Genomic DNA, 17,718 nt, shown 5'->3' on the forward strand with positions numbered 1-17,718 from the left:
TTTTTCTTCTAGTGCTTGGTCAAGAAACTGCATTCTGGAACTGGACTGCTGTGCGAGCTTGCTCCAGCAGCCCCTTGGCTTCTGTACAGCTGTTCATTCAGTTTGCTGTTGTGGTGATTAAATGCAGATCCTTTTCCTTCTGCACCCAACTGGTATATTTCTTAAAAGAAAATTATATCTGTAATCAGCCTCAACGGGTCATCCTCATATTATCTCACCAGATAGCCTCTTCTTGCAGGACTGTTCCAGTCTGAGGAGTTCTTTCCTGAACCAGGTGACCCAAAAGCTTCATAGTAAGGTGTCACCTAAAGCTTCCAGGTAGGGTTGCACCGGCTGCGTTGTAGTTCTTCAACAGCAAAATCTCTTCTGATACCAGCTTGGGTATCATTTGCCTTTCTCATGCTGGCATCAGATTGTAATCTGCAACAACTCCTGTGATCACCAGAAACTTTCTCCTTATCCAGTTGATGGATTCCCAGCTTACAACAAAGTTACTAGTCTCCAAATGCAAAATCTTGCACTTTGTGATACACCGTTTCTCCACGGTTTTATTATTCCAGTCATCAGGTTTTTCTCTGAGACATGCTGACTCTTTCTGTACTGCTGTGCCTTTTAGCTGAGCGTTGTCAACCCATCTCATCAGGACACTGTCATTTCTCTGTTAAGGTCAGAGAACTTTTGACAAAGTTTGCTTTTAAAATTAACCTGGAAGATGCCCACTAATAACTTCTCTCCAAGTAGTAGTGAAAATGCTTGTTTTCAACATTTTTTGCTACTATATCCTATTTGGTCAGTTCCTTCTGTACCGTGTTTTCCTTTACTAATTTTATCTTCAGTTTTCCCAGGTAGCAATTTGTCAAACTTTCGCTGGAAACCTCATTTCTTATAAACAGAAACCATTATTTACTTGAAGGAAAAAACAAGGTTAGACAAACATGAATGACCAGTGAAAAATTCATTTTTTTTTGCCATTTTCCATTCCATTTATTGAGGAATTTCTATTAGTTTCCAGTCTTTATTGCTGATTTGCTGAAAGTTAGTCCTTGCATGCTATCATATTATTTATATCCGATTAACAGGCTTTATCTCCTTTTCAACCTGTACGATTTTATTCCTGATTTTAAAGACTGTTATTCCTCGGTCCCCATTTAGACAATATGTTTAAGGAATTCAGTACTGCAAGTTTGAATTTAGTAACTTACCTTAAAGATTCACTTTATAGTCCCAAAGTGAGAAATAAATCGCTGAACAATGGATTTGCTTGTTTGCTTGCCTTAGCTGTCAGTTGGAATTTTCTAGCTTAGGAAAAACAGAAGTTGAAGTTTAGCTGATAGCAACTATTACAAATTTTATATTTATTGCATTTCCCCTTTTTTATGCCTTTTACATGAGTTCTAATGAAGGATTCACAAGTAAACCCGACCAGCAGTCACTTCCCTATACATTTTATCACATATCCCAATAGAGTGACATTTTTAGCATGCTTTTCCAAGTTGTTACATTAACAAATTTGCACTGATTTCTTTATCCTGTCATCTAAAGACCACCTTGTAGTAAGACAGTGAACTTTTACAGCATTCCATAGTTGATGCACTGTCTAATGTCACAAATGTCTGCTCAAATTACTTCACTAAGACTTGAGAAGAGTCTACATTGTGCCTTCCATTTGAGCTTGATTTGACAGAATCAGTCCCTGCGCTAGCTCATGGCACTTATCAGTTAGTCAGCCTTCCTCAGGGAAGAGAATTTAGAGTGCACCATATTCAGTTTTCAGATCAAGCCCTGTCCCCTTAGGAAGCTATGTACTGCATTATTAAACAAGGTGCCATCAGCCGTAGCACCATGCTTAAACATTCAGTCAAATAAAAGACGACATCATTATATTAACTCTTTTTTCACCAGCTTCATTTATCTTTCAGTGGTCTGTAATAAAACACTAAGACAAAGAAAACTTTGCTACATCTTTCTTTTCGTTTCTCTTGAAAGTGCATAAATTTGAGACCGATGTATTGCTTTGTCAGTTTTATATGTAGTTCTCATATAGACTAGTCATTTTGTATGTCTTGATCTAACTGTCATAGATATACACAGCCAAATTCTGATGATTTCTGTAACTTTAAATATATCGAAGACAGAAAGGTCACTTCAAGCAAATACATCTAAATGAGAGAAGAAATTGGTCATAAATGTAAAGCCCCTTTATAAAAAGTATTACTTGTTATATCATCAGTGCACTGTGCAATAAGTTGTAAGTAGATTGTGATCAAATTATGCACACAGTGTCAAGAATTACAGATCCTTTAAAGCATCTTATGTCATTTCAATCAAACTGAAAATCACACAGAAGGGAGATGTGCTCCCCCTTGAAAAGGAGTAGATTCAGGATATATGCTTTAAGATTTGCATTTTAAATCTCCTTGGGTCTTCTCCTTATATTCAAAGTGAGTTTTGTACATCTTTATTTATCTTGTCAGACCAGAAATTGTCAAGATTCTCCGAGAAAAGGAGATATCCTTTTTAAGGCTTCGTGTTGATATAAATATGAAAATGGATTAAACTCTGCTTCCAATTTTCAAACACATGTACTTCAATGAATATTAAATGGTAGACCCATATCATCATCATGACTTATTTACTTTGTAGAGTTTTTATCAAAAAAGGACTGGAGCTTGCTGTGGAGCGTGAAACTCCACTGTAATTGAGTTTAGAGTGGTAAAACCACTAAAGAGGCCATGGCCCCAGAGAGTTCCCTGAAACCCACCTGTCAGCTGGTGTTACATCACTGATCCAACAAACCGTGTTTTCCTCTTCCCGCTAAAGACTTCAGTGGCACAAAAAAAAAAAAAAAAAAAAAAAAAAAAAAGAAAAAACACCCGAAGATGCTCCTAGAAAAAAAGCCCTCTGAAACAGCTGCGCAGTGTCAGCAGAAATAATGATCTGAAACTCAGCCTCCAAGGGATGCTAGTCTGGGTCCTAATTCTGTGAGGTGTCATTTCTTTCATTGCAATGCCATTAAGCATGAAAGTAATGGAGAGGACGTGAAGTATTCTTTTACCAAAGTATAACAAGAGAGAGAAAGGGTACTTCAGGATATTGACAGGAAAAGGTGTCTTGTTTTGCTAGAAGGATCATCGTAAAGGTTCCATGCATAAAAATGGCAATTTTACCTTTTTACCACTATTTTACCATCAAAATTGCACATTTTAACACTGTAGCATTTGAACATGTAGGTTCACATTAAAATTGAAATCATAAGCAGGTTTAGTTCCATAACTTCTTTCAGTTAAAAGCATTTTTTTGCAGGTGGATTGAATGACTCAGAACATTGATACTAGACTGCTTCAAAATCAGTGATGAAATCAGTCCTCAAGTCAAGTGTTCTGCTTGCAGAACTCCATTTACTTCAGCAGAGTTACATCTGTGCAGGATCTGGTTATAAGCTAATACTGACTGCTGATACTTAACGAATGGTTCATCAGCCTGTTTTCTGTCCAACAGACAGTTAGATCTGAAGCAGCTGCCACTGCTATAATTTAAGCACCTGCACTAGCCTTTTTAGCAGAGATGGGGAGCTGAGCTGATGGGAAATAGCTTCTTTGTGAAGCTCAAGATGATGCTTGCACCAAAATGTCAATTCAAGCTGGCAGGGCCGTGTGAGCAGTTTTCCAAAATGGCGCGTTTATTCTATTTTTGGCATGAAAAGAGGCTTTTGTCTTCAGACTGTCAAGTAAGTCCCTTCACAAAAGCAAACATCTAGCTTCAAAGACAGTTAAATGCCCGAGCCTTATTTAAGAGCTTACCTTCACTGAAATCACTGCCATTCTGACGTTGGATCAAAGTCTATAAAAGAAAAGAGTCCAAATGTTTTCTTTTGAGAAGATGTAGCTGATCATATTGAGTTCCTTTTTCAAGAAAGGGAAAGAAGCTGCTCTGTTAGACTTGGATTTGTTTCAAAGATTGTGGCTGGCAGATGCATTGTTCTGACAACTACTCCTGCCGTTTTTTTTATCTATTACACCTACATTAATATTCAGTGCAAATGAGTCCTCAGTTTCATCTTTGAATTACTACTGTGATCATTGGTGATGAAATTGAGAAAGGATATGATATTTTTCCTATATCTTTGCTGCACATCAAAGTCTGAAATAGTGCTTCCTACAGGAGATGTGCTGCTCTGAGTTGTCCAGCTGTAACATGCTTCAGAAATAGTTGCTGGAACATTACAAATTGCTGTGCATTGTCTACTTGACCTTGGCATGCAGTCTTACTACAAGTAGTAACTCTGAACTGCATCACTGGTGGGAGAAGAATACACAGAAACTTCCAACCTACTCAGGGAGTGATTTGGGCTCCCAGACCATTCCTGAAGGAGTATAAGTCTGTTGTTAGTGTGGGTGCCCTCTTAGCTGTATGGAGGTATGTTTTCTTTAAATCAGAGAAGATCACTGCAAATTCAGTGTCTCCCAATGTTTCCTTTTGCTTTCAGTTTCAGACACATAGTCTTGAGTGATTATTTATGAACTGAAAATGACAAACCTGATGTCATTCACTGAAGAAATCTTCTAACTGTACATCTTTTCAATATTCTATGCATTTTTACAACCAAAGAAACATTTAGGCACATAATGAAATTGAACAGTATATATGTTGAGAAGAAACAAACATTTTGGGTTTTGACTTGATCTTGATGTAAACAAGCATGCCTTTTTCTTCAAAGGATGCATCTTAAACATTTAAAAACGTTGTTTTCTCTGTACTATAAATAATTCTAATTTTAGTATTGATATACCAAAAGAAACTACTTCCCTGCCTTAATATTTTATGCTTCTTGAAAGGCTATACCTCATGCCTATCGGTGAATACTTCGATCTGTAGTACTACAGTCTTGGATGTGGTTTTATTTGTTCTTAAATCAGTTGAACTGTGGGCTGCTGCTAAAAGAAGGGATTTTCCTTGAAGGACCAGACTGCTGTTCCTGCCCCAGTATCTGCTGCGGGGTGTCATTTTTGGTGTCTATCTGATAGAAAACTTTTTTTCACCCCCAGTTAGTTTTCCATAGGATCGACTCACTGACCTGGCAAAATCTGATGCTGCAGGATCACTGGACCTGACATGAGGAAAGTGGTGGGAGCATGGCACCACAGGAGGGCAATCTGAGTGACTTTTTTTGGCAACAGTCTAAGTTACACAGGATAAGATGTACCATGAAGTCACTTTGCAGTTAATAACAGTGCTGTTTTCATACATTAAACAAACACGGGAAATGTGACTCAGTATCTCTGAATTACCCTCCTTTTTCTCCCCTGCCCACTACACTGCCCACCAGTGTAGTGCCTGCATTCACATCAGCCGTAATTTTAGCAATACATCAGGAATATGAGAGGCTTAAAATAGCTGTTTCCATAGATTTCCACAGGCAGATTTTTTTACATCTCTCTGACTGCCACACAATTTCTTACCACCAACCCTGCTCACCCAAAACGTTTTTTGGCATCTTTGTGTGGTCCAAAATGGAACAACTGAAGAAACAATGACGCCTTATCCCAATGAATTTACATTTTGATATTTGTGGGAATGCACCAAATTTTAGGTGTTCATACGTACTGTGGCTTGAGAGGTTCTAGCAATTGCTTAGGAGAACTTTATTGTAACATATGTTAGAAGTTTATTCTCCTCGGTGATAACAGAGTATTTGTGCTAAGAGAACTGCCAGAATGGAAGTGGTGCTGTGGGTTTGGCTGTCGATATCTGTGTTGCTGCTGATACCTCATCACTGAGTATGGAGTAGCTGACAAGAACCAGAAATAAAAAAAAAATGGCAGCCTGCATGTCTTCAACTTTCATTACCCATTCTGTTATTATATGAGGATGGTAACTGGGTTAAATGGTCCTCCTTACTGGAGTTTCAGGAGGGCCTGTGTTGTTACAGTCTGTTACAACAACAATCTGTGTTGTTACGATCTGTTGCACAGCAAGCTGGGCTATCAGTACCAGCAGTTTACTGAAATAAGGGATCATCGCAATGTTCACAGTGTATTCAGGGTATTTTATTCTAATGTTGGACAGCTCTGTTTCTGCAGAGGACTTGTTACTCTTTGGATGTGCCTGTTACCGGATTTTGGTTGGCAGCTTTCAAACAGGAGATGTTCACAAATTGTTCACACATCCTGCCCAAACATTTTGGAAGTGGAAAATTATAATTATTGTTGAGCCTTACATTTAATAGCCAAGCGTGGTATCAGCAGCCTAAGTGATGAAGGATATATTACGAATATTGTGAACGTTGTGGAGATGAAGCAATATCCAACACTAGATGGCACGCTTGGCCTCAGGATCACAGATAACTTCTGCGTGGCCTTGCACTGACTAAATGTCCTCGCGTTTCGGTCTTTCTATTCTGTAGTTTTAAAATAAGAAAGCTGGGTGATGTTACAGAGCACAGCTGGGCCACTCTAGTACAGCAATTTTGTAATCTCTGTCCTATGATCCCCTCCAAGCTGCTTCTTCCTACAGACTTTGAAAAAATTTTTAAGATCCCTTAACATGGAAAGAAAAGATCACTGAAATAGTAAAAGTAGAGGAGAAACAGGAATGAAAATGGTAGAGTACTAAGAACGGTAATTTTTTTTAAAAAAAGAGTATTTAATAAAAGAAAATAGAAAGGGAATGCAAAACTATTTTCAACAGGCATTTTCCTCCTCCTCCTCCATTCCGTCTCCATCATCTATTATACTGGCAGATTCAAAATGGTTACATAAGATAAAAATAAATTCCTTCATGTCAGTTTGCTCCAAATCAAAGTTTTACTTTATTTTATGACAATTCTTGATTTTATTATTGAACAAAAAATCCCTAATTTCAATATCCCTAAAGAAAACTGATACACTTAGCCTCTGCCTATGTCAGGAACTAGTGGGACGTAATACGATTGGGATTAAAGAGGAAAGTGGATGGAGCTAAGGGTCCAATGTCCATGCAAAATGAGTTTCAGGGAGGTTACTTTGACTAGATTTAATCTACTTCCATGGGCTGAATGCCCATATATCAGGCAAGATCTTGGAGCTCAACCTCTGGTTTAATTGCATTGGCCTTGATGATCTCTTGAGATGCTTTCCAGAACATCGTATTATGAAAGCTTGTTCAAAGCCTGTTTTTGTTATGCTCAAAAAACATGTACTACCTTTTCCATGTATAGTACTTGAAACTTTTTAGAAATGAAAGTATTGCTTTTGATGCCACCGACACAGTGTGCATTTCTCTGTATTTCTCTCCACCACTCTGCTATGGAAAAATACATCTTGCTTAGAGATTACTGGGAATAGAAGCTTTCATGAAGTCCTTGCCTCACTAAAGTATTTTTAGCTGTTCTTTACCTCACTTTTATGTGAAAATGCATATATCTCTGTGGTATTTGTGCCTCATCCTTTTCCATCGTGGGAGGCCTGGCCACACAATCCTGTTGCTGCATTAATGATACACAAGTACAGACCTCTGCTGTTCTGTTGTAAACCTTCTCTACTCAACTGGGATTATTATCAGGGTAGGATCTCCCTGGTGAGAGTGTTGGCTCAGATGTTTCTTCTTTCTGAAGGAGTGGAAGCAGGACACAAAGCACGGCTTTCTGTCAGAAGCTGGGAGTACTGTCCTGGCAAATGCAGGCATTGAGCAGAGTGCAGAGCTATTTTTTGCTCTCTGGTACCACTTGGTACCAACATTCGCTCTACATGTTTTAAAATAATAAGGCATCAATTCTTTCTGAATTTCTGCCTTTCTACCACTGTAGTTTAAATAACTTTACTTGCCCTGTTAATGATTTACATCAATCAAAGTAAGAAGGAAATCAAACCACTGAAATCCTAGAAGCAAAAAGGGACCCTATTGTACTGTCCATGCTAATAAGAGATGTACTGATTTTAGTAGTTCAGCATCCTAATTTCTAGAAGCACTGAAATATCTCCCAGCTCGATAAAAAAATGCTGGAAAGGCAGCTCTGACTAGCTGACACAAAGTCAGAAAACTAATAAAGGGAATGCAGCATTAGAAAGTACAAAAGTCAACATGTCAACATAAATCACCTTTGTCAGAATGAAACAGATGAGTCCATTTGTTGGTAGATCAGATTAACGTAAATCAAGGCAGTATAAAGGTTACACATTATAGGGATTTGTGACTGGTAAACTTTAATAGTGTGATCAGAGATAGTAATCATCTGGCAGTGGGAATAAGAAGTCAAAGTGAAGCTTAAACACTGAATCAAAAATCAGTCCTGTTAATGTCTAACATGCTGGGGTCAAAAATTCATAAGAGTCCAGCTGTGAAAATAAGATGGGAGCTGTATTAGTTTTCTGCATTCCGTATCTCACATTTAAGTGTTGTCAGTTGATGAGGGTTTGTCCCTTGGGAATTGTCGTGGGGTAGTTTAGTCCGTGTAAAGTGAAAATTTTGCATCACATAGAGGATCTTGTGAAATTCTGTAAGGCATGAGGACTACATGCTGGGATTCATAATGGCAAGGAAGGAACAGTAGAAACAGTAATCTGCCACATGCCCTTATCTAAAAGTGGTTCTTGACAAAAGAAGGCAGTGTGTTTGCAGTGTGGAAGCTATCAGAATCTGTGACACGTTTTAACAGTTAGTGATTATTAATGGATAAAAATTGGTAACTTTAGACTGATGCTGACATATAGAACTGTTTAGGATAAATATCAATCCCAATGGACTCATTCTTTTCACGCCTTTCAGTACTATTTCTGTTTGTGGCATTGTGTAAAGTTGCATTACGGGGTCAAAAGTTTGATGTAAACAAGCAGCAAGCTCTCTAGCAGGATTTATATACTAAGAAAATTTGAATTAAGAAAACAAATCACATGCAGCTTCTTTAAGGCACATGTTGCATTATATCTGCACAAATATTTCACAAATCTTTTGTGCTTTGTCAATTTTTCCCCTTTGTTTTCAAATTATGGACTCATAATTAATTGTTTATAACTCCAGAAATTTCTAACTTTGTGTAATATTTTAATATCATGGGTTTACTGCATACTTAAGAGAAAGAATCTAAATCAAACAAAGAATGAACTTTAAAAGAGATTAATGCAGTCCTACTTCTTTTCTAAAAATTATTTGCAATCCTTGGCAAATTGTTTAATCTCTGTGATCCAAATTCAGACCTATTTAAGAAGTACTTTCCTGTGTATTTGACCCCACTCTCTTAATTTTAATTGGTGATGCTTTCCAAACAGTAAGATGCTAATAAGCACATGAACATCACATCTATCTATAAGGGATGTAATATGTACTTGCAAACTACATCACAGAGAATTGACCTAAGGTATTCAAAGGAATTTCTAATATGTACTTGTTTAGTACATTTAGCCTCATTTTGCAGAGTGACATAAAAACTGAGGGCAGATGATGTCGCTACATAACACTTCTTGTGATGGTTTAAATGTAATCAACGGAAAGTTGTGAGAATATGGGCTGAGGCTGGTGTGCCTAAGAGCACAGTCCATGAGCCCATTTGTTTCCCCAAATCTATGACTGCCTATTTGTGAGTAATTGAAGCTCTGGAGGCTGGAAGTCACAGTCTGAAACAGTGATTTCTCCAAGACAACAGTGACAGCTATGGTAAAGTCAATAAAAAAATACCAAAGTATCCTAGTTCTCAGTTTCCTGTTCTGGTTACAAGAGCATGGTGCCTCCTGCCTTACAACTATAGTGAAAGCATTATTTCAACAATAAAAATAAAGTTCTCACGCATCTATTTATCCTTTGAAAATACAAACTGAGAATAATATATATAACTATTATCAGGTCATGGTATCAGAAGCACAGGTTCTATTACTCTTACTTGGTTAAATATATTTTACTGAATGTTCCTACGACTCCCATGTAGAAGACAGTACTATCCTTTGTGAATAATGGTGGTATATGCTTTCCAAATTATCAACAATGGCTTTAACTTTAAATAAATCACTGAAGGGCCAACTGACTTATCTACTACCTTAAGAGAAACACACTGAGTTGCACAAGCTTTCCCAGCAAGTCATGAAGAACTTGACTTATTGTTCCTGACTTACAGTTCTCATTTGGGGGAAAAAACTAAAATATCTTACATGATAGTAAGACAAACATTAATGCTGATGAGGTGGAAAGGTCATGAAATGCAGAGCTTAATATTCAAAATGGCAGTGAAAGACAATGAATGACACAGAAACTGAGGGCAGATGATGTCACTTCATGCTGCCTTAATTTGTGGTGCTTTAACTGACCATAGACTTTTATGAGATGGTGTCCTAACTTAATAAAACATGAATGAAGTTGGTTAAAAATCTACTAATGATAAAAAGATCTACAATTAAACTAATAATTAAAGTAATTTACTTCCATTCAGAAAGGTCTCAGTTTAGTTTAACAATTACTTCTGTGAAAATTATTTTATTTGCCACATAAATCTAGCTAACTCAGAAATAGGACAGAAAGCTTTTAGCAGTTCAGAGTAACAGAACACCAGTTAATGACATAAAATGAGAACCAAAATATGCTACTGGAATGAGAGTATGTAGTGAAATGGCAATGTCCCAAGAGGGATGCAATCATTGCTAAGGTAATTGGAAGAAGAACCCGATCCTGTGTCATTAGGAGTTATGGTAGACCTAGAGAAGCAGGATGGACGATACTGGGTCAGAGCTGGGAGCTCTCAGTGAGCATTATCACTGAAGGGAAAAACACAGCATTGGCAGAAAGATCTGCAGACAGATGATGAAGGCAACCACAGACTTGTAGAGTAAGTGAAAAATGAACATATCTCATGGAAATAATGGTTGTTGGTTTAGGCTGAGTGTACTCAAGGTGGGTTTCACTCCATACATGAAGTCTATCAACATTTAAATTGTCTTGAAATCTTTTATTACAACTTTCTAACTTCATTCACTGGTGCTGATTCAGTACTGCTGGGTACTGACTGGGACTGAAAAATACGTCACGGGGTGAAAAGTACTCCTTCCTGCAAACATTTGAGTTTTATTGGAAGTTTCCCATCTGAATGCTGACCTGGCCTGACCCTATTTAGCTTGTGAGATCTGATGCGATCAGAGCCTGCGGTTATGGCACTAAACTAAGAAAAGTGATAACAAAACAAAAATGGCATGATTGACAGGGTAGTAGGCTGAACACAATAAACCTATGGAGAACTATGTGTATGTATTCCACTCCTTAATATCCTCTTTGTAGATAAGAAAAATAAGCCTTACCCTGGAGCTAAAATAGTAATGGGATGAGGGCTGCCTGCCTTACTTGATGGCCATAAACAAAAAGTATATTATACAAAGATGGATTACTGAAATGGAAAGTGGGTACTCATGAGATGCTACCTTGAGGCAGGACTGAAGCAGGAGCACTCCTGGACCCTTGTGCTGTCTACAGTTATCTCCTTTTGGTGGCCCTGTGTTTCTCAGTAAGCTGTGGTATGACTCTGTGTAGCCCAACTTTAGTGCTTTTCACTGTCAGGTTCATTGAGGCTATAGAACATTATTTTGCCTGGAGAAAAAAAAAAAAAGATACATGAACAAGTCACTGAAAGCATTTACAGATAAAAGAAGTAGTCAGCAGAAAGCTGTCTAAAGAGGTTTCTTTTGTAGTGCATCAACGAAAAGCAGCTACTTATGACAATAGAAAAAATGGCAATAGAAGAGTTATGTAAGGAAAGCCAGGTTTCTTTTTTTGTGTCCATATTTTTCACTAATCTTGAAAATTATTGAGACGCATGCTATTAATGTTGTGATGTAATTATATTGAATTTATTTAAGAGAACTGTAATGACAGATTTTTCCCTCTGCAATGAATACTGGAAGTAACTTCAGAAATTGGGCCAAGGTCTGATGTTACTTTGTAGTGTGATAAATAGGGAGAAACTTCATTCATTTCAGTGGAACTGTTCTAGAGAGCTACCAAATACCTATAGTTGTTCAGTGCTCAGAGCCTCTATTTTTCAGCTTTTTGGAAAACTCGCATATTTTTTAAACATCTTTCATTTCTATAGACTATTTTATATGCAAGCTGAAGGATCATATCGATCTTCTCCTTGCTTGGAACAAGCTGGGACAGATCAGATATCCCTGAGGCTTTTTTCTCCAGTATTTCAGTTCAAGATAGAAATGCAAATACATTTAATTAGAAATTACACAAAAAGCTTCCTATTTTAGAGATTCAGAGCTGGTTTGCAGTTTCTGGATGTGAATTAAAGCTGGTGGGAATTTTTCTGCAAAAACAACTAATGGAGAACTGGATTTCTGAGGGAGCACAAAATTCCATAAAGGGAGAATACATCCATAGAAAATTATAAATTAATAAAAGTTGCTGATTTAATGTATTTTAGACTAGCTCTGGTGAGGATCTCACAGATCTGGCCCTGTCACATTGAATATAAAGGCCACAAATGTTTGGCTTATCATTTTTATTGCAACTTGGAATACAGGGATTTTCCCCTTTACTGAAAAATCTGAAGTGATTGTCTTCTGTGCTTTCAGAGGACATGAATTAATTTGGAAAGCAATAGATCGTTTTCCTGGTAACTTTTCCAAATATAGTTTTATTTCCTTGTGAGGCTCACTAGTGAGTGTTATTGTTTTGCATTCTATATAAAACCAAACACAATAAAATATAAAATTCTTTCAGTACTGTTATCTCAGTTGTTGCAAAGTACTGGCTTCAGACAAATTTGTAGACATAGTTTTGCAAGTACTGAGAAGTCACTTGCTCCCTGAGAATAAAATCACTACAGCAGGGACACCTAAGATCTGGAATACAAATCATTTTATAAAGGCGAAGTGGTTCAACCTCAAGTCATTGTTACTAAATTCATGCATATGCTTTTCAGGCATTTGAAGCTACTTCTTGGGAAAGATGATATTGGACAAATCCATGATTAGAGCCTTTGTAATGTTAACCATCCCTACTGCGCTGGAATTGATTACATGCGTTTGGTGAAAGGCAATTTGAATGGTAAGTCACTTAGTCATATTCTCATTTTCACACACCATTCAGCTTCCTACTGTCCTTCTGCTCATTCTTTTCTCTTTTCTCACAGCAGTATGCACAGCATGTCCCCACCATTGTTCAGCATAGTCTAAGATGGCATTAAGATAGAAAGATTGGTGTAAACATGCGGAAAAAGTTCCCAGTGAAATGCCCAGGTTTCTCCAATGCACAGCTTCCAAATGCTCCTGAAGAAAACAGAGGAATTAGTAGCATTTTACTGAAGAGGTGAACTAATTGCTGCCAACAGATTAAAGCCCAGTCCTACAAGTGACTGGGCATTCTTACTGTACCAGTGAAGTCTGAGGGAATGGATCATACTCAGCAGTTATAGTTCTTACGTTTGACCACTTAACCAAAGAAAGTCTGTTTCCTACTGTGTAGGATATTTGGGGTTGAAAATTAACCTGAAGATTAAAACTGGGCCAAAACAGAACCCTGACCTCTAAAGCTATGTCAAATTTATCTTTTTAACCATTAAATTAAATTTCCATCTGTGAACATGGTGAAGTATGAACATTGCCAGATTTTAAAATGTTTTGATTCTCTATTTACAAAGAGCAACATCATAGGAAGACTCAAATCTAAACAGATCTTCATCCACTATTTCAAGCTCCATGGTTTTCTCTTTCTTTTAGGTCTTTTACTTCTACATAGTCTCAAAACTGGCCTCTCATACTGACATTTATGTCACTCAGATATCAAACAGTGGGACTGCTTGTCTTTGTTTAAAACAAGATTGGTTGAACTGCATGTCAGCACTTACACATAGCTACCCAGAGCCATGGTGGTAACAGCTTCGAGGTCTTTTCATGATGGCAAGGCTGTGTGCTGAGAGTTCTGGAAAAACACCTGTAGCTGACAGCACAGTCTTGATTAAAGGTATTTAGCCAGAGCCTGAAGCTGCAAAGTGGTGTATTCCTTAAGACATGTGAGGTGTATCAGCATGGCACAATGCAGTTCTGAAGCAAGAAATGTGAGCTGCTAAAATGACTTAAGGATCAGCAGTATTGCTATATTAGCACAGACCTTTGCTCAGGCTTAAAAAGCCCATGCTTCTTGTAGAATCAATGTTTGGCCCCATTTTAAAATGCACCTGAAGAAGTGCCAGTTCAGGTACAGACATACAAGGTGTTAGGATGCAGCAAGACAGAGGGGGAGGCAGAACCATGAAAGTATTGTCTCAGAACACCTTGGGCTAATTAACATGAAACTGTGCTCTCAGGCCAGCACCTGCTCCTTGGAGCTGAAGATCTCATTTACAACTGCACTGTGCAGTCCTGGTAGTCCCTTAGGTCTATTTATGCTCTCACTGTAGCCAACAATAAAATTTCAGTTGATTTAAGGCTGGGCAGCACTGTCCCAATGTCTGGGAGCAGAGGCATTATGGGAATCTCAAAAAAAACCTCAGAGAAGTGATATCTTCAGAAACTGTATTCCTGAAGGAGGTAGAAGTACTGAGATCTCACAGGCTGCATGTCAGAGATCTGTAGATATAAGCTGAAGGGACCCTCTGGTTTGTCTTCTGTGTAACACAGAGCAGAATTTTTCCAGTTACCCTGGTTTTATTCCATATATCAAGTGGTCAACACACAAAGGAAGAATTGTACATAATGTACTTCCTCTGTGATGCCCAGCAAAGGCCAGATTTTCACAGTCACTGAGGCTTTATATTTGCTATATTTTAGAGGCATATTAAAAAAGGTCTGAACAATCATTGTGCATCCAGTGAACCTACCTTTTAGAAATACATTCCAGTCTTGGAAAGGTTTGATACATCTGCTGTGTGGACTGGAGGGTGCACATTGTAATTTCATCCCTGCCTCTATGTCAGGCAGTGTTCCCTAGCATTCCTTCTTTCCAGTAAATAAATCCATGCATAAATAAGACCTCCAAAATAATTTCTCTTTGATAAATATTTTAGCGAATATTTCTGCTTGCACAAGGCTCTCTTTGGTTTCCCTGAAGCCAGATCTGGCCCACATACAGTGAAAATGAGTCTGTCTGCTCAACATACAAAACTCCTTATGTTTTAGCTAAATAGTAAGCATCAAGTAAAACGAAAAGGACTTTTTCTTCCTTTGTCTTCCAGCAATGTTAGCTTAGACAGCCACCAGCACATGATCATTTACATAAGGAGGGAACTGCAGAGCTGCTGCCAACTGCCCATAGTGCCTGCCAAAACAGATGTTAGATGTTACTGTTAGAATAATGTCTTCTTCAGCTTGACATGTGAGTGCTGCAATCTTTATTTAAAAGGAAGAGGAAAAAATATGGTTGAATTAATGAAACGAAGCACACAACATACGGTCTGAAAAAATTATAATGTAAGGGAAAGTGCTAGTTGTCCAATTGCCTAAGACTGCTAAAACTCAGCTGGGTGAATTTGTCACGGAGAGCTGTCCTGGTCTGTCACATAGATGGATCTGGTGACCTAATAGGTCTGTTGTATTTTTATATTTTTACTCACATGCCTTCACATTGATTTTAAAATAGTTTTCAGAAAGCAGTTAGTAAAACTGTAAAGCTCTATATTGACCAGAATGGTGCTAAATCCAGCATTCTTTGTTACCAAAAATCTACACGTTAAGTATCAGGTAGCCTTATCACAAAACTGTGTTTTATGCTTGTATTTTTGCTATAATTTCACATGAATCCTGGGGGGTCTATAAAAGCACAATCGAGATAAAGTTTTTCTATTTTATCTGTGAGGTATTTTATTCATATATCTTACAGGAAAAGAAGGAACCTGTCTGCAAAAGTGAACAATATTATAATTTTTTACTTGTTTGCCTGTCCTCCTGTGGTCAGGGAACTAAACCTCTTGGTCTATAGAGCCGAAAAGCTGATTTATATTGCAGTCAGCCTTATACAGTCAGCCTCTGTCAAGACTTATATTGATGCTGGTTCTGTGGGGTCAATAGAACCAATGAAACCTTGGTTTTGCATTTGTATATTGAGGTTAAGCTTTCATGTGGCCTCAGCTGTGTCTAACAATAGTTAGTTCACTCTTCAGCCCTTCCTTTGGTTAATAGCCACACTGTCTTTTCTGGCTAGCCAGAGGTTGTCAGAACTTAACATCCCTGAGACCTCTGTCCCTTGCCTAAATGTCATTGGAAGTGGTTAAAGAAATATAGATAGATGTGCAGGCACACATACTGTGTGATCTCACCAGCATAGTTTCTTCAGGAGAGCTGGCTAAAATGGTTTGGGGTCCTCAGCTTTCATATGCTGTGATTTAATTTCAGGTCCTGTAGTAAAAGCTGTTTGCACCTATGAGATGTCTGTCCCCAGATGACTAGGAGATAAGGCAGAGTATCTCTCTCCCACTGCAAGAGTAGCTGACACAAACTGCCTCGCAGGGGATGCTCCTGCAGATTTTAGGACTTCAACTTGAAGCTGCTCTGTGGAAAAAGCAGCCACCTGTTTGCACAGCTGCCTGCTCTACAAGGGTGTGCAAACAAAGTGCTGCCACCTGCTTCTGAAGATAGATGGGACAAGAAAGCATGTGAGTGCTTTGTGTCCTCTCTACCTCCCTTTTCTTCTCCTGGGCTGGGAAGGGTGGTTGTCAGGGTGTTCCCTGAGTATTAGACTCTGGTGGGCAGGTTTGGATGAGGTGGGCCAGGTCACAGCTGGCAGGAGGGGAAGCCCTCGTCCCCTTCTCCTCACACCCACCATGTCTGCGGCAAATTCTGGTGCTCCTCTGCTCCTTCAGTGGGCTGTTTTAACAGATTAACATGACATTTTAGGTGTGTTTTGTCACTTTTTATGTCTCTGATGAATGAAGCTGGCTCAGTGAAGAGTCCGATGCATACCAGAGCTTCCTCCAGAGAAGAGGAAGAGGGATTGCACATTTTGGAAGCACTGGTGTATAGGTTTGATTCAGCCATCTTGCTTAAAAACATTAACAGATTGTGTTGAGGTGGTGTCACCGCAGGAGGGTTACACAGACATTAGACTTTGTGGTACGGTTTCAAAACTGCAATAATTTTGATTTTTGGTTATTCTGATTCTTTAAGCATTTTCCATCCCTTTCCTCTTTCAAATTGCAGTCTGTTTTTCCAGCCAGTTGCAAAGGGACTGGGGGAAGATGCAATAGGGAAATGTATGCTGATGCAGTTCTGCAACAGCACGCTGATATGGTGCTTTAGCTGGATGCACAATATACTTCGTTTGGCAGTTAAGCCCTTTTTCTTTGCATCCCCCTATCCAAAGAAGTATTTCCATGAAATGTCAGTCACCCTGTGGAATTATATGAGAATTAATTATCTGTGGAGAATGATTTGGCCCTATTAATTATGGGTCTCACATAAGAAAAAGAATAGGCCTAATGTGTCATATGATTTTTTTTAGCCAGTGAACTAGGAACTCATCGGCATCAAATATCAATAATGGTTTTGTTGAATACAGATTGATGACCTCTGACAAAAATTATAGGAGAAACTTGTATCATTTTGTCTTATTATAGCCTACTAAGACCTTAGTCAAGATCGGGGTCTTATTTTCTTAGGCTGTCATGCAAGGGGTTAAAGCTGATATTTATAAGATTATTGTTTGCAACCAGTCATGAATGAATAAGGCTTTAATGTATGTCAGAGTCAGAAATAACTGATGTTAAAATGCAATTGCAAATCAAATACGGTATTTCATGGAGACAGTTAAAACATTATGTCTAATTAAGTC

This window comes from Tyto alba, unplaced genomic scaffold (genome assembly GCF_018691265.1).
Source record: "Tyto alba isolate M040663 unplaced genomic scaffold, T.alba_DEE_v4.0 Super-Scaffold_16, whole genome shotgun sequence".
Lineage (NCBI taxonomy): Eukaryota > Metazoa > Chordata > Aves > Strigiformes > Tytonidae > Tyto > Tyto alba.